The 18,800-nt window shown below is 43.2% G+C and overlaps 1 long non-coding RNA gene across 3 annotated transcripts in view; it reads right to left on the bottom strand.

Annotated features, from left to right (window-relative positions):
• The window catches only part of LOC125433244, a 63,123-nt gene that overhangs the window by 16,017 nt on the left and 28,306 nt on the right, over positions 1–18,800 (bottom strand). The window contains exon 2 of one of the 3 annotated variants that reach the window (XR_007244619.1): positions 11,500–11,574. The exons of 1 other annotated variant lie outside the window; for it this stretch is intronic. This is a non-coding gene — a long non-coding RNA (uncharacterized LOC125433244). Of the gene's footprint in view, positions 1–11,499; positions 12,799–18,800 lie in introns of those variants that run through there. One more of the 3 variants, XR_007244617.1, reaches the window with a different exon arrangement.

The raw sequence follows: 18,800 nt of genomic DNA on the forward strand, positions 1-18,800 counted from the left end.
TTTTGTGCTGTGACCATCAGAAATTGGAGCCCATCAAGGCTATACTGGCAGATATCAGACACCAGTGTCAAAAGCAAAGGGTAGCTAGATGAGCATTGTGCAGATACAAAGGTATGGGTCACTGGCATTAGCAGCCTGTGTGGGCTGCTAACCAGTGTTTTGACCTTGCCCCTCTATGCCTGTAGGGGGGGCATCCCCCCTGTGGTGGTGGAGCCTCCTCTTTGGTTGCTACATAGCATCCATAGCTTATGCCACCTGCCACACCATCTCACCAGCCTCTACTTTAGGACAGCATTACATTGTTCTACTGGTAGAGCTGCCAACTGCCTGGATAAAAAGTCCTTTACCAGCATACCATGAAAAATTTCAACTGCACATTTTCAGATATTAAGCCTCTATTTAAAAGACTGAACATTTGTCTTCAGGCATGCTGGCATCCCTATCTTCTGGACATTTCCCCACACAAATATCCTAGGGCAGTGGTGGCGAACCTTTGGCACTCCAGATGTTATGGACTACAATTCCCATCAGCCCCTGCCAGCATGGCCAATTGGCTGATGGGAATTGTAGTCCATAACATCTGGAGTGCCAAAGGTTCGCCACCACGGTCCTAGGGTTTGGCACAATACAAACAAAGAAAGGTTTCCTATACAAAAATAATTACACACAATCAGTTATACCTAGATTATACACCAGATTAATAGCTTGTAAAATCTGCAGAATTTTAAAGAATGGTTGTGTTGTTTTAAAAATGTGTTGCCAACATTTCTAGCCTCATTGATCAGGATGGACCACTGCTGTTCCATCAGATCAGAAACTGCAGTACAAACTCACTTTGAGATTGTGGTTAATAACACCAAATAGAAGAGAATGCAATTTGAAAGTGAGTTTTTAAACAGTATTTAAATGCTTGTAAATAAATTACATTTGTAAATACACTGAGATTCCTTTAACACCACTGCCCGACTTGCAGAGAATCATGTGTCTCTATCATACTTGTCATGCTCCTGAAGGACAAAGATCCATTATTCTGAGTGTTAGAAACTATAGTAAGGTGCCCTTTCTTTCAGGACGCTCCATGGCACAGCTGCCACCCAGATGCAGATCTGTTCCTAGCACCCCCTATCCATTCAGCAATCCCTGACCTTTCTCAGTCCCTGAACTGATGTAAGTGATTGTCCAGTACAAGCCCTCTGGGCAGGGAGAGTAACACTTCTCTGTCCTGTATATCTGCCCTGCACAACTCTGGAGTTAGCTATTAATTAGGAGGAGGAAGAAAAGAACTATTTAAGTAATTTTTTTAATGCGTTGATTTAGACAGTCATAAGGCCTCACTATTGTGACACCACTATAGATGTCCAAATGTGCACATAGCTGGTCTTATGATTTTGTGGTGTCATGTGATACTAAAATTACAAGCCCTTCAATGACACTGTGAAGTTGTGTGCTATTATTGTTAGGAGGCTGCTGCCTTCACACTGGTTTGCATTGTTTTCTTCTCCTACTATCTTCTTTGTTGGCAGCCAACGTCTCCCAGGAATGGCAAATTAGGGGTGCAAAAGTGAAGCTTTTACATCAATTCTGCACAGCTGAAAAATGATATTACTCATGTCTAATTGAAGGAGCCCTCAGCCCTCTTCCAATTTTCCAGTGCTTATTAAGCTATTCCTGTTTCATCCGCCTCCCCTAGAAAAAGACCCATTTTCTCAGCATTAAAGCCCTAATCCAATACCTGTTCAAATTAAGGGAATCTTCCAAGTGACTGGAGCAATAACCTAATCAGACCTTCAGCGCTTTGACACTTGGAGCATCATTTGGGTCAATTACCACTTGTTACTTAAGGCAGAGAAAATGCCAGGCAAGTGCCTGTGCTTACAGGCATAGTTGCACTCTCAAAAAATAAAAATCATAACATCTGGAACAGGGTGAGGGTAATGTGTAGGAACTTGCTCTCAGAGTTTTGCTGTACAGATACTACTGTTCTAAGAAAGACACATACTCCAGTTCTGAAGCAGTATTTTCATAAACACTTATGCATTCCCAAGAACTAGAATTACACCTTTAAGAAATGGTTCTTTCTCAGATTAGGTTGTAGGAAATTCAGGTTCAAATTCTTGGTCAGGCATGAAGTTCACTGGCTGGTCCAGGTCAAGTCCTATACTCTGTTCCACAGAAAGATGATAGTAGGGTTGAATATTCTTCTGCCATAGAACAAAGCATGCCAGACATTCTTTGTTGTAGAATGATCCACCTGGGTTTTAGTGCCTACCTAGCTCGACTTTCCCCCATCTGTTTGAAAGTGTTCAATGAACTATAAACGCTCTTTTATCAAAGTATCATGTTGAATAAAGGTTTTGATAAAGACAGCACATAAAAATGAATGATAATTCTCATATTCATTCAGCACTATATTCTAAGACTCTTTCAAGGTTCTCTCAACCACTGCACCTCAACTGACCATATTATCATCTCTCTGTGGAACAGAGTGCAGCCTACCTAACCTTGCAAGATTGTTGTAAAGACAGAATTAGAGTCCCATTAAACGATCTGAAGAGGGGATGGGTTACAACTATGATAGATGGATGTAACTTCCCCTAACCAATTGAGCAAGTCCTGACAATAGGCCCACTTGCCCTAGCACACGCAGAGAGAATGCATGCATTTTCTTGCCATCCAGCACTATTAATCTCAACTGCCATGTAAAATACGACAACAGATAGAGTTGCCAATTTTTTTTTTAAAGCTCTCTCTTCTTGTATGCAGTCTTTGTCCAGAAATAAACTATACCTGTGTTGGAAAAATCACAGCACGTTTTCCTTGAGGATCATTTTTGCAACTTGTTTTGGTTTGTTGCACCTGACTATAAGTGTTGTGTGTCGGAAGGGGGTGGGGGGCAGTGTTTCATCTATGAAATCTGGTTTATGTTTAGAAATTCAGGCTCCCACCCGATCTCTTTTCTCCTTGCCAGAAGGAGAATCTTGGAAGTAGTGGCTCCTGCATAGATTTTTGGGGTGGGGGTGGGTGGGGGGGAGTGTTAGAATAGGGAAAATAAGAAAAAGGTTGTGTTTAGTTAAGGACAAATTGCTCTCCTGGCATTTTTTTCCCTCCTATTGAATTTCAATCAGTCTCATCGAAGGGAGAGAGGTACTTTGGGTCAGTATACAACAATAAAGATGAATGCCTGCAAAGATGGATTTGTGCAGCATGCCCTTTGCTTTCCCGAGTACCAACAGGGAAGCAGCCAGGAGCACAGACGCCTCATTAAAGGAGTTTTGCACAGGGCCAGGAGGGGAGGTCGCATTGCAGTTGAAGATGACATCATTGAATTGGCAGCAACCGGGGTAGCGCTCCGTTGCCGGCAATCGCGGGGAAGGAGATGGGCAACTTTATTCCCCACGGTATATCGGAGCTAATGGAGCAAATGCATCGCTGAAACCTATTCCTCCGATAAGAAAGAACAGCGCAATCCCCATCAATAAAAGAGAAGGCAACATTCTTGGAATGGAGTCAAGAGAAATCGTCATCCTCAACCGGGGGGGGGGGGGGGGGGAGGAGAACATCGGTGCATTCTCAAGGTTGAAAATACAAGAGAGGAGAAAATAGGCAAGCCTGCCCTGCCCCAGAACAATGGGCTCCTAAAACTGCACTGCAGCCAGCCAGCTACTGAAGAACGAGACTCTGAACTGTATTTCGTGTCCTGCCAAAATGCTGATTAAACTTTGAAGCAGGTCTTTCTTGGCTGGATGACCCCTGTGTGAGGCTCTTGCTTCCCTGGGAGTCATCAGGCCAGGTTGGACCATCAGTTTTCTACTTGCTTAGAGGCTCTGTGTGTGTGTGTGTGTGTGTGTGTGAGTGAGTGAGAGAGAGAGAGAGAGAGAGAGAGAGAGAGAGAGAGAGATGCCATATTGCAGACATTGCAACCTGAATTTCAGTAAGGAGCCTGGGGTCACCACCTTGAAAGCAAAAAAACCCCCTTTGGCCTGGGGCGGGGGCGGGGGCAGGGGTGGAATACATAAGAGAACCCACTATAAAGAGAATGCGGGCAGATACCTAGCAATAGTCTGTAGTTCTGCTGCTTTTTAGAGAATTCATTATTGTAAATATGAAAAATAATAAAGCCAGTTTTGCTGAGCTAAAGAAATTCACATAATCCAAAATGGCTTTAGAATTTTCAATTTGTGAGATAATCGTTATATCAAGAGTTGAACAATGTAAAGGGTTAAGTTGTGACCTCACCACAATTTCTGGAAAGACTTGCCTTTCATATGACACAACAGGGGATAGAGTCCCATGATACATAAGAACTGATGGAAGCCGAGCAGAGTGAAAAGAAATGGAGAAATCACATGAAAGATGTGATCAAATGTGAAGCACTTCATAATAGCACAGAGCTTGGTATATATTTCTTAGTTTGTAATATGAAAGTGGTCAGCTTTGAATGCACAGCAAGCGTCTCAATTGCCATTCCCTCACCACCACCACCACCCCCACCACCCTGAAGGTATTCTCTGGCTCAAACTTGCTCAGACCCAAAACCAGCTGCACCCTGACCATATGCCTGAACGTTCCTTTGTTAATGCCTTGCTGACACTGAAACTCTCTTATTGCTTAAACGTGGGACCCTGCCAGGCCACGCCCAGCATCCAAATACAGGCTTAGCCTGGCTGGGTCCAACTTTATACTGTGGGCTCTACTTCCAAAGTCCACAAGGACTTTAGAGGTGGAGCTTTGGGGGCCAAAATCCCCAGTATAAACCAGCAGCATATTGAGCTCAGCCTGGCCAGGTCCAACTTTAAACTGTGGGCACAAGTCCAACTGCAGGCTCAGCCTGGCAAGATCCAGTTTTATACTGCTAGCTCCACCTCTGTAATCCACATGAGTTCATAGGTGGAGCTTTGGGGGCAGAGCCAGCACTATAAAGCTGGACTCGGCCAGGCCAAACCCACAGTTCAACAATGAACTCAGCCTGGCTGGGGTCAGTTTTGAACTGTAGGCTGCACTTCTGAATTCCATGTGGACTTTGGAGGTGAAGCCCACAGTTTAAAGCTGGACCAGAGTGTCCAGAGTGGTGGGGAGGCAGCCGAAGGTGCCCCTCTTTAAGGGGCATCCAGGGTACACCCCTGGCTGACCTACCCTAGATACACCTCTGCTGCCTCCTCCCTCTGCCTTTCACTGACAGAAACCAAGGTTTGAAGGCAAGTGATATTGTGATAGTTGCCTGACAACTTCATGACCACTGTGGCCACTGACATCTCAGAGCATCTTTTTTTTTCAAGCAATAGGCATTGCTTCTATCATTTTTCAAGCAATAGGCATTGCTTCTATCAATAGGCATTGCTCCTACCAGATTTTTCTACAACTCTGGGGCTTTTTTTAGGTTTTAGAAAGACTTTGCTTGCCTGTTCATGGTCTCAGTAGTACTCAAAGTAATTAAAGCAATAAAATATAGAAATATAGATACATTAATCTGTTAAATATAACAATAAATTTAAACACCTATCACTGGATTCTATTAAAAGAAAGCAAACAGATTCTGTGTATCATAGTTGTAGAGAGGAAAGAGTAAAAGTGGTAATAGATCAAGGAACTGTGAGATATAAGATGCTGTAAAGTGCAAGGAGAGCCTGTCAGTATAATACACACTTCAATACTGGGTGTGAATAGAATCACTGGATGGTAGGATTTCAGTGGAAGAAACTGGAGATTTGTGAGGTTCCTCCTTTCAGTGGGTTTCTGGGCTTCATGTATTTGCTGAGAATATTTACATGTGAACATAATTTACCATGCCTTATCAAGATCTTATTTCCTTGAGTGCTGCTGTGGTCATTACCAATGGCATGCTTGACATAGTTTGGTTGTCACATGCAGTGGCTTGAGTAGGTCCTTGAGGAGAATTTTGGATCCTTATTGCCAAAGAAGTGAGTGCATTAGATGGTATTTAGCTAGAGTGGCTTAGGACTTTACATTCTACCTCCTCTGCATTAGTACAAACTAATAGCACAGCTAATGAGGACCAGATGGTCTGCCAGTCATTATATTCCAGAAATGCTGCTAGATCCATTTTGTAGGCTCTAGCGTAAGGAGGATTTTCCTATATGCGGAGAAGTATGAATATTGATGCTGCGACGAATGGTTGGCAACTGGATTTTCCAAAGATACCTGCGGAAGAGGGGGTGCTTTGTTCGTTACAAAAACGATATATGTTTCTCAACTGGCCCCCCTGCCGTGCTGGGGAGCGAGGCGTCTTTGAAAGCCCCGCAGAAGTCGGTTGCCTTGGCTGCCGGCTTCTGCGGGGCTTTCAAAAGCGCCCCCCCCCCCCCGCGCCTTTTGGCCCAGCCCTCCACAATATTTTCTGTTTCTTATGCGGCCCCATGGAAAAAATAATTGCCCACCCCTGCTTTAGAGTTATTCCATATAGCAAATTCCAAATGATTCGCCACAGGCGTTAGAAGAGATCGACCAAGATGCTAGCTGTTACCACTACCATTCTGAGGTTAGTAAAGTGCCTCTTAGGTCTTGATGGTCAATAACTTGTTTGAGTGAAAACTCTGCACTGAATAAGAATCCTGATTAGATGGCTTCCAGCCATTGCTTTCCAGCTCTTGGCTGCAACACATTTCTAACAGTAGCACTGAGTCATGGCAAACCACAACTTCTAATATATTTGCACATTATGATGAATGTGGGCTGTGAACAAAGTAAAAGTTCAGTGAAAGAGTGAAAAAACACATTCAGTTCTTTAGAAATAATTTCACTTGTGATGCGCATTCTAAAAACATGGCTGAACAGCAAATATTTACAGTTGCAGCATCTCTTGTTCCTCTCAGCTTCCAACCATCAGGGTCTGGCTCCTCATATTCAGTCCAGAAGTTTGAGAAAGAAAATCTGCACAGAAAATGTGCTGATGGAGGGAAGGCAACATGGCAGACCCTGATCTTGTGGAAGCAAAGTAGAGTTGGTATTTGAAAGGGAGAGCACCAAGGAAAGCTCTGGAGAGGAAGGCAGCAGCAAACCATTTTTGCATCTCACTTACCTAGAAAGCCCCTTGCAGGGGTTGCCATAAGTCAGCTGCGATTTGATGGGGCTTCACACGCATACGCTGTGCTGACAGCAAACGATTTGCAAAAATATACCCTACTTTTTTGTTTGTTTGTTTGTAAAGAACCAAAGTTAAGATAAAAAACATCTGTTCTTGGGTTTTAGGTCGCCAACTCTGGACTGGGAAAATCCTGGAGATTTGGGGGTGGAGCAGGGAGGACAGAGTTTCTTAAGCAGGGTTCACTTTCTTCAAGGGCTTGCTCCAGTTTTGAAGCAGCATCTGGCACTTTACCTAGGTCTTTAAAATGATGCAGTTATGAATTAGCAGCCATTGCCCTTGGCAGGAACTACTTCGTAAAAGCACTTCACATTCCACCTGTTAGATAACTTATATTCACATGAAGCAAATGTGAACCTGCACCAATCTATATGGGCTGCATGTACAGTGCTAGGGCTCCCAGGACTTGGCCCAAGAATCCATTTTCACTGCTTCTAAATAGTCCTATAATATGCCACGGAATACAGTGCTTTTGAGCATGTTCAGAGAACTGCCCTCACTATTAAACAGCTATAGCCAGTTGCCAACTCTGGGTTGGGAAATTCCTGAAATTTTGGGGGTAGAGTCAGGGAAGGGTGGGATTTGGGGAGGTGAAGGAAATCATCAGCGTATAATGACCTACAGTCCACCCTCCAAAACAGGCATTTTCTCCAGGGGAACTGATCTCTTTAGTCTGGAGGTTAGTTGTAATTCCACAAGATCTCCAGGCCCTACCTGAAGTTGGCAACCCTTCAGTGGGACTCGAACCATTCTTTTGACCATAGATATATGCAACAGAAGCAAAAGATATCCAGTCCAGCATTTCAAGATGCATTTCATTCGCCAGCCAGCAGATCAGGTGAAAAATTTCACAGGGTCTGAAGGTAAACTTCAACTAAACACTCTGAATGCTGCTAATATGTAACTCAGCTGATTCTCTGCTGTCACACTCCCCATTGTATCCCCTCCTAAAACAATGGACGGAAGCTCAGCTCACTGCAAATGATCTTGGCCAAACAATGTGTCTCCGGATCAGCAGCCAGCACCATTGAGTTTGACCGGCTGCTGCTGCCAGTCAGTCTGAGATCTCCATCTCTGGGTTGTCCAGAGTTCAGCATGGAGAACAGACTAAAGATTAAAGGAGCTTCTCATTGTGTAGGTGGTAAACTGAATATGCAGATAGTAATGGATTTTTCTCCCATCCTGCAAATTCCAGGACTTCCTTTATTGAAAAAGTTAGGAAAATCAAGTGCTTAATGTGTTCCCCGCATTGCAAAAATGCACAGGAAACACTGACAAAACTTCAGATACAATATTTCCTATATTTGGACTCAAACGGTTCTTCTTGATCATCTGCATTTATGCACTGACTTTTTTTTTTTTGTTACAGTTACTTTCTTTTTAGTGAGCTCTCTGAGTGGTTTCCACATGGTGCCCAGGTAGTCTCCCATTACTGCTGAACTCTGCTTAGTTTCAACTGCTGGTTCTACCCCATGATCCTCAAACTATTTTCTGCGCCCCTTATATCTACGTATCTGTCCTGCCTATAATAGCAATTACTGGGAGTGCAGGGCCAATGCAATGTTGGTATGGTTTTCCCAGTTTCACACTGGATGACTCTAGTTTACAATGTTAAAAGTGCTAATCTGGGAATCAGAAACATCATATACAATGGTAAAGGTGGAAGAAGGGTTTTATGACACATAGGCAGCTGGGCCAGAATGTATCACACACATACTTTAAAAAGATAATGTGACAATAAAACTCAATTTGATGAGAAGGGAGCAACGATTAAAAGAAATAAAGAAAACACATAGTGAATGTAATGCAGTGGATAGAATCCAGCTGATGCTGCACTAAGTACATATAAAAAAACAGGCGTTTTCCTGTGAAAACTCATGCTACGCTGTTTTTAAAGTATTACACCACTCCAATTTTTAAAAAGTGATTTTGTATTTGAACCATAGCAAGCTGCAGATCAGGTTCTATGTGGCTTGCAAGGACTGAGTGCTTTGAATGAACACCTCTAACCCCACTCTACTAATGTCATCTGCAGAGGCCTCCTAACATGATTGATCTCAACAATGGGTTAGATCAGCCCAGCAATGAGATCAGACTAAGCTCACCTTTCTTGCGCATGCTACTCACATCAGCTACATTAGTTAGAAATAAATGTGTTGCCATGGTACTTTTAAAAGTAACACGATCAGGACATTTCTGTGACAAATAAAAATGCCAGAAAATGCTTCCTTCCTACCCTCCAGGAGCATACCATAAAATTATCAGCTGCTTCAGCCACCAAGATCACTACTGCCTGCGCAGGCTTGGGGTGAAGCTGGGAGATTTCTCCGGTCAGAACTTTTCATAAAACCAGGCTTGGGGTTCTTAGAAACCCATGGCAAGAACTGGGATAACCATCTATATAAACCCACCATGGTGGTTTTTCCCCTCTCAATAAAAGGTACTTTTCTAGGCTGTATTCTAGCAGTGTGGCCTTTTGTTTTTATTACAAGCCATGGAATAGGGAAAGGGGCGGGCACTATGCCGGGGGGGGGGGGGGGGGGTGGTTCTCTCTTCAGAATTATTTGACAGGTCGGTCCCAAATACAGATCCTCAAGAGAAAGACATTGAAATATTTTATGCAGGTGTCCAGGAATTGATCACATACCTAAAGAAGATGTGCTGTTAATCATAGGTGACTGGATTGCAAAAGTGCAGAATTCTTTTTTTTTACATTCAAATATGAAACAGTAATACAGACAACATGAAGGATGCATCATGCATTGTGTGGCTTAAATGGAACACCTTATAGATTCCTTAGGTAATTGTAAGGGAACAAATGCATTACCTGGGGAAAACCTTTCATGATCTCAAATATAAGATCTGGTATTTTCAGTGCTGGGAAAATGCTATACTCCTACTACAAAAGTCACACGGCAATATGTATGGACTGTTTTCAGTTTTAAAATACAGTAGTGTAAAAAAGTCTGTCCATAGCCACAAGGCACAACTAAATACCCTTTGCTGTTTAATCAATCTGACTGTCCTGCATCCAATACAGTAACAACAAAAAAGGCCATCTTGGTAAAAGCTCTGATGTGCCCTCCTTGTGACAAATACCCTTCCAAAAGGTAGAAGAATAACTTGATTTGATCGGTCACAAGCAGCTTTTCACAGTGCATTTGAAGACAGATTACAGCTATCGCCATTATTTCTCAGGAGCCTTTCTTAATACCACTTACAAATAAGATGCAGCTGACTGAAAGATCCTTGTGGGAAAAAAACCCTGACATAAATGAGTAATGGATATTCCTTAAAAACATACTGGGGGTCAAATTTTGAGTAAGTAGGCTGACTTTCTACACCTAAACTCTTCAATGATACTGAACTGAAACAGAACTATATAAGCACATAGGTTTTTTTTTTACATCAGTCCAATGTCTGAATCTGAACTTAGTTATTTATTATTTTTTGGAAGAGATCACATGACGGGAAGGGGACAATCCAAAGTATTTTCCCTCTTGCATGATACCAATTCATGGCAGAGTTCAGGCTTTTTAGTTACAGAATTTAATAAATTTTAAGACAGAAATCTAGACCTCTGGCAAATATGATCTTCCCTTTCCTTTCATTCTATAACTAGTCTCTTTTCCAAAATACAGTTGCTATCAGATTTAAAGCCAGTTAATGTGGCAAGGACAGCTCTAGTGCAGTAATGGTGAAGGCAATAATGGGATTTGCACCTATTTATAACACAACATATGTACTTTTCATTTGCACATGAACATATGTTCAGCAACCATTATACCCACAGATTTATGTTAATGTACACATAATTTACAGGAATGGACATGTTGCTGGCAAGAATGCTCTTCTTGCACTGTGCTCTTCTTGCACTGTGCTCTTCTTGCACTTGCACTTGCAGAGTGCTCTTCTTGCACTGTGGGATCTGATAAAATCCATTTAATTCTGAACAGTGGCCAGCAAAATGCTTCCCAAATGACTAGAAGCAAAGACTGAAAGGAACAGCCCTTCCTTGGACACTTTGTCTATCTTTTTCTTTACTGACACCCTCCAAGGATTCTAAAGTGCCAATGACTTTACTGTGAAGTCATCCCTATTTTTCCTCCACAGGTCTTGTTCATCAATATGATTAATAACCCTCTCTTTTAAAGCACTGTACCAATTTACCTAAGAAAAGAGGTTAAGCTAATGGGCCTTTAATTTCCAGTCTCTCTTTGGGATTTCTTTTTCACAACAGATGTTACATTAGGTACCTTCCAGTACTATCGTAAGAAAGCTAATTTTAGGGACAAATTTCCTAGTTTTATTCCAAGATGAAGTGATAGATACTTGAACTCAATAGGGATACTTGTTGACTTTGGTTTTTTTAATTGCCCAATTAATTGTTTAAAATGCCTCACCTGACCTTCTTCAGAGATGCTCCACACAAACACACACCCCACATGGCTCATCTGTGGGTATCTATCCAATATCCTCTGCAGAGAAAAATGATGCAAAATATTCATTCAGCTCTTGTTGTCTCCATTTGGTTAACCCTTGGTTATTATATTTTAAACTGGATGTTTTTCAGTTTTTCTTCCCAGCATCTGATAACAGCTAGCCACACTCAGCTAGCCACAGTTAGTTAAGCCACCCACAGATATCCTACTCCAGATGTTATGGACTACAATTCCCATCAGCCCCTGCCAGCATGAAAAATGTGCTTTTTCTCCTCTCTCCCGCCCCCCTCCTTTTTTTTTCTTTTTTTTTTGCTTGCTTGCTTGTTTGGTTTCAATATTTAGTCTGGAGAACTCAAAAGTCTGCACCTTGTATTGTGTTATTTTGGTTGTGCTTAATAAAAGGTATCACATGGCTTTTGGGCTACCCTCCATCAATAATATTTTCACAACCTTGTTGTGAATATTTTCACAAAAGTGCCAGAGATCAAGCAAGTCCAGAGGAGAGTTATCTTTATTGCTCTACAAATAAGAGGATCCTAGGCCACCTCTGTTCCATAGCTAGGTTTGAAGCCAGATAAAAAACAGTAACACAAAGAGGTGTTGTCGGGAAACCGCTGGAGTTGCTATGCTACCACCCTCTCAATCCCTTTCTAGAAGAAAAGCAGATTTGAAATTGGCCTATAATAACCTCAATAAAGATAGGTTTTCTTCAACAAAAGGTGAATTACAGTCTCTTCCACAGGCTGGAGGAAGTTCTTCTCTCATAGAGAAGCACGAATAATTTTCAGCAACATATCCTTTACCTTATCCTGGCAAGATTTTACCAGCAGGGAAAGGCACATGATATGGCCTATGATCAGGGAAACCAATTTTAACCTATCCATTAAAAGAATGGAAGAAAATTAAAGCCACACAAAAGGGATTTTATTTATTTATTTATTTATTGGGCTCTGAGTGCTATGCACCCAATGTGAATTGCAATGGGTTTTTCTAATAAGCACAACTGAGAAGGCTGTACTTTTTTGAGGTTCTTTCAGAGGGATTATGGAGGAAGAGAGATAAATACATGGGGTGGGCAGGCACATACATCTTTTTTCATAGAGGTGGCATTTCAAAAAAGTTGTCTGGGGAAGTGCTTCCTCCCCCATTTCCAAAAAAGCAAACAATTATCCTCAGGGTACTCTGGGGCTGGGAAGCACAGCAGTAACAGTGATGACCAGACAACTTGTCCTACATTTTTCTCAGCATCAATAGATATAGCAGCTGAGTCAGCCCACAGTACACAGTCACATTGGCTCCTGTATCCTCCACATTCCCCTGCCTAAAGCCACACACTAGCTGTAGGGGCGGAGCAAGGGGAAACTGCCACACCCCCGCCGCAGCACACACCCAGGGCGTTGTGCCTCAATTACCCTATTGATGCTACGCCACTGACTAGCTGAATAGCATGGCCAGACTCTGCCATTTCAGTGATGGAATCAGGCATATTCAGAGAGCCATAAGAAGACTAAATGATGCCTTCTGCCTTCTCTAGGATCAACATACCAGCAGCAGGCTCACAGTGGCGCAGCCCTCCTAATTCTGCAAACAACCATTGTGTTGTTGCCTACGCCATGGACTTCTTGACCTGTGGTACCCACACTACCACCACAACCTTGGTGGCTTTCTTCAGTCTCATTGTACCACCACAAACAGCTGCTTGGGTGGCTTGGTGGGAGAAACAGCCAATCTTGTGAGACTTTGAGTTTAAAATGTAAAGTGTGAATTGGCTCTCATACAACTTCTGTGTGGCGTTCCAAATGCCAGTCAGCAAGCTTGCCATAGACAAATGTGGAACAACTATTTGGGAAGGGGGCTGGGGAATATGTGAGACCTGATTTTTTTCTTTTCTTTTTTCCCAGTGTGATGTTTATTTCCAAAGACTTTTTATATATTACACAATCTTTTGTTTCCTTCCTTAAGATACTGATAAGCCACTAGTTCAGTCCAGTAAATAACACGTATCCCAGTTGACATTTTTTAAAATTAAAAGACTAAATATTATGTCCTTCTTGGTAAGGTAACTGAGATGGGGCATGGTGCATTAATTATAAGTGTGGGCAATGTCTAGATGTCCTGTCTCTTAAGCTAACCCCTTCTCTTCTCCACATGCTGATTAGGAACCAGGCCAATGTGACTCACTTGGCAATTGTTAAGGCAGAACAAGTATTTTTTTATGTTGGCAGCCAAAACTGAGAGAGCACAGCTGCAATTTATTGTAAATCTATGAGGCTTGTTTGAAGTACTGTAGGCGGAAAACTAGCCATATCCCACCAAAACAACTGGGCCCTGTTTCCCGTGTCCCTATGTGCTCTCCATGAAATCTCCCCAAGGATTGTTAACACTGTGCTGATTTTAGAACTGGTCCCCTGATCCCAACAATATGTGGCAATAGAGTGAAGTGGGTTCTTCTGGGATATGAGTGACCATAATTAATGGTGCCATCAAGACCTCCAATGCAGTACTTTTTCTGCACTGAGGGCTGGAGTCCTTAGCCCAAGAAATAATTCATGCCAGAACCCCAGCTCTGAAAGTTGGTGTGAAAGCATGTGTAATATTGCCACTTGTCTTCTGTGACTGGTGAGAGAATCCAGAGCTGGAAATCAACTATGATTATATTTTGTTTTTAGGATACTGAAACCTTAGGAGAATCTGTACTATTTCCCCTCACTAGTGAATTGAGATCATTTAGACTCTGGGACTAAAATGTATAATGATTCAATGTCCAGCTGCTCTGAATTTTTTTTTTATGTCTGAAGAGTATGCTAGAAAGCCAGGAAGCAGGATTCACACTGTGTTCAACATATACACAAGTTGTAACTCTTTCACCCATTTATTGCACAATTATCCAATCTTTTTTAGCCAGGAAGTAGCAATACATAGAGTTGGCTTCCCTTCCTTGCATTTCTAAAACAGAGAAGAAAAACAATTTCTCCACTGCAATTTAGTTTTCCTGTGGCAACTGTTTATTTCTAATGTTAGTGATGTGTGCATTTAGTGTATATTTAGAATGAATTCTGTGGGCAGGAAGCAACTGTATTAGTGGAATGTGCAAGGACCAAGTCAATCAACAAGCACATGACTTAAAACAGCCACTTCATCACCTGCTATCTAGGTCCTTACTTCTTTTTGATCATATGATGCACATTGGACTTAACCTGTACTCTGAGTTGGTTCACTCACTTGGGAGTTTTGACCTGTTTGAAAAAAAGGGACTTAATATATTGCTGTATCAAATCTTATCAAACAAGTGCAGAACAAGGGATCAAATTATCCTATGGCACAAAAATTAAGTTTAATTTTTTTGCCATGTTCACAAAATCTTCTGGCACACATGGATTAACAAGGAACTGAAACCATGTGTACATCATGACTCTCATGAATTGTGGCGACACAGTCCCTTTGCCTAAGATACATTAGTCCTTAAGTAGGACCATGTACAGATCTGTTTTCATAGTGTCACTCTCAGACATCAGAATTTAGAACATCAGTAGTACACCCTTCATGAATGCAAGGCCAGGGGCGTACCAGCCACAGGAACATGGGATGTTCCATGTCCCCGGGTACAGCCCATTCAGTCATGTGGGAGGCACGCCCTCCTCCTTCCCCCCTGCTGCACCTACCCCAGTCACCCACCTGTGTGTCGACTACTGCCAAGGCCCCCGCAGCCAGGTCGTCCATCGGCGTGGACATGGGACATGGGCCTCCTGTGGCCGCAGCCTTCCCCAATCATCAGGTGTCTTCCTGGTCTCCCTCAGGCCTCAGCCTCCCTCAGGCTGCTGTAATGAGCTGCAGGAGGGGAGGGGTCTTGGTGGGCGGCTGGGCAGCAGCGGCCTGTGGTGTGGAGTGTGGTGGCATTGGGGCCCCTCCTGGAGGCCAATCACCCCCTCCCCACTCACTCATCAGTGCCAGGGTGAGCAGAGCCGGCTGAGGTGAATGATGTGGCCGCAGGCCGACTCCTGCCATCCCCAGGGAGCCGGGAAGAACAGGAGCCAGCCTGCCGCCATGGCGCCCACCACCAAGCCCTTCCCTCCCCGGCCTCCCTGCTGGCTGCTGTTAGTTGGGCATGGGGGGCACGGGGAGCCAGGTGGGGGGATGGGGAGCTGGGCAGGGGTGGCGTGGGGAGCCAGTCATGCCTTTAGTGCCATTTTTGACTGGTACACCTCTGTGCAAGGCCTCCACAACATGCCCCCACCATGGGTTCAGCTCCTCTTTTCCTTTCACTAACAACTACATATTACAGTAAACTGCACATAATGGAAACTAAAGAGTCCTTTCTTTTTTCTTGAAGAGTTACTTGTTTGCTAAGTTTTCTGTTTTGCTTTCACTAGCCAACACAGGGACAGTCTATCACACTTCCACAACTTCACACTTTGGAGATGGCACACTCACTTGCAGCCACTCCCTCTTACCGCTGTTTGAAAAGTATGACTGAATCAGGCAAGATATGGGCACAGAGATCAGTCTTGAAGCCTTCAAGTTATATGAGCATTAAATAAATAAAAAGCAAACACAATCTGCACAAACATCACACTGAGAAAGTTTATAAAGAAAAAGTGAAAACATGCAATCTTCTAAAGTACTCCTAATTCTAGACACACCTTAGGGGTGCTGTTGCTAGATTCTCTCCATTCCCTGCTTTGGGGATTTCCTCTCATTGTGTATTGACAGATAGTAGAGATCAAATTTAAGTGTAAAAGCTAGCCTATCATATCTTCATACCTCTTTCATACCTCTTCCAGACCCAACAGCGAAGGTTAACTTGGACCAATTAAGTTTATAAATTTTGTACCTCTTAACTAGAAGTCACCACATAGGGTTAAAGCGAATTTGGAGGGATATTTTAATAAAAGCTGCACTACTGTCAAAATTAAGCAGAAAAAATTATCCAGGGGGACAGGAGTTAACATATCAGAGAACACTGAATGCCAGATAGAAGGCCCATGGAGATTTAAAGATAGCTGATCAATAGTATCATGGATAGCACAAGGGAATCCTCGTTTTATCTTACACCAGAAAGACTGATATTAGGCTACAGCCAATGCTTTCAATTATCTGACATCAGGAATGCAGTGATCTCATGTGTAGACATATGATACACAGAAATATCCCCTCTATGGCAGCCTCTGTATGTACTATACAAATTAAGTAGGTTATAAGCATATAATTCTTGACTTTGGAGTTGACATTTATTAGTTTAACAATTGTTTTAATTTAAAAAATTTTGTATGCCAGTAGTGCTAAAATGACTATACTAACACTATCATAATTTGGTTACATTATGAGAAGACAAGAGTCACTGGAAATGACAATAACCATAGGAAAGCTGAAGGCAGCAGGGAATAAGGAAAACCCAACAAGGGGAGCATCAATTCAATTAAGGAAGTCACTTCTCTTAGTCTGCAAGACTTGAACAAGGCTGTCAACAACAGGACATTAATTCATAAGGTCACTGTACGTCAGAAGGGAATTGATGGCACTTAACATACACACACAGTGCTTTGATGCACTATAAGCATATATTTCTGTTCTCCTGCCCTGCTTTCCCTCTGTAAAAGAATGGCAAATTCCATTATTCCTTTCATCTACACTAAATGTTCAATCTGCAGCTGCGGGAAGTGCTGAGAGTGTAATTGGAGGTGGTAAGTTTCATAACTGGGGATGGCGAACACAAAGAGATGCCCCTTAAACATCAGATCCAAACTCTACAACTTAGCACCAAATTCACTTACATTCAAGCATTCCTTCCATAAGCCCCCTCTTCCCAAATATACTTTTTTTTTGGGGGGGGATAGTATTGGAAGCCCTCACAGCTACAAAGGCGACAAAGGCTTCAGATTAAGGTTTGCATCCTCTCATGAAAACAGGAAACCGGCCATTGGTACTTAGCCATGAAGGGTCCTTCTCCTCTGAGCACAAGAAGGACATCTTGTGAGTGTTTCCCAGTGTCCAATCAAGGAGGCAAGATCTTCTCTTTGTGCTCAGTAGAGAAGGACACTTCATGGGTAAGTACCAATGGCCCTTCTTCCTCTGAGATGGAAAACATCTTGTGGGACCTCCCAGAGCAGTGTTCCCATTACTTGGGTGGGTCACTGTCTTGAAACTCTTCAACATGCTGTAGAACTCTTCAACCAAATGCTGCATCTGCTGAACGATATGCATCTATCTTAAAATGCCAAATGATGACCATGTGGTCGCTTTGCAGATCTCTTCCAATGATGATGATGATTTATTTGATTTGGTATACTGCTCTACCCCCGAAGAGCTTTGAACAGTGTATAACAAGCATAAAACAACATAATCAAATAATACATTAAAATCCATTAAAATTCAGTAAAAACCCAGTAGCAACAATACCCCATATATATTTATGTGACAGCATCTGGTCCTACTCCCGGGAGGGGACCAACAAGTTGTCAAAAATAGCATAACCAGATGGGGGCATCAAGAGAGGGCTGACAATCCACGGCCAGCCTCCCCAAAGGCCCGGTGGAACAGCTCAGTTTTGCAGACCCTACGGAACTCACCAAGGTCCCGGAGGGCCCTAACTGCTGTAGGGAGAGCATTCCACCAGGCTGGGGCCAGGGCCATAAAAGCCCTGGCCCAGGTAGAGGCCAGACGCATCATAGAGGGGCAGGGAGCCATCAGTAAGTTCACCTCTGTCAAACGCAGGGGTTGAACTGGGACATATGGAGTAAGGCGGTCTCGAATGTATGAGGGCCCCAGGCCATGAAGGGCCTTAAAGGTCAACACCAATACCTTGAAGACGATCTGGAATTCCACTGGGAGCCAATGCAAGCAGCGCAACACGGAGGAGATATGATCTCTAACAGAGGCCCCATGAGGAGACAGGCTGCCACATGTTGGACCAGCTTCATTTTCCGGATCAGCTGCAAGGGAAGGCCTGGGTAGAGCTAGTTACAATAGTCTAACCTAGAGGTAACCTAGAGGTAACTGTGGCCACGTCAGCCTGGGAAAGGTAGCGTGCCAGCCGCCAGGCCTGGCAAAGACGGGAAAAAGCAACCTGGGTAACATGCGCCACCTGGGTCTCCATTGAAAGAGACAAATCAAGGTGGACACCCAGGTTGCGAGCCGAAGAGGTCGGTGTCAAAGAGACCCCTTCCAACACCAGTGGCTGAAAATCCTCAGTCCCCTCCCCGCAATCCTGCCAGAGGACCTCTGTCTTCAATGGATTAAGTTTTAACCTGCTCTGCTTCAACCAA

The sequence above is a fragment of the Sphaerodactylus townsendi genome, linkage group LG05, assembly GCF_021028975.2.
Source record: "Sphaerodactylus townsendi isolate TG3544 linkage group LG05, MPM_Stown_v2.3, whole genome shotgun sequence".
Lineage (NCBI taxonomy): Eukaryota > Metazoa > Chordata > Lepidosauria > Squamata > Sphaerodactylidae > Sphaerodactylus > Sphaerodactylus townsendi.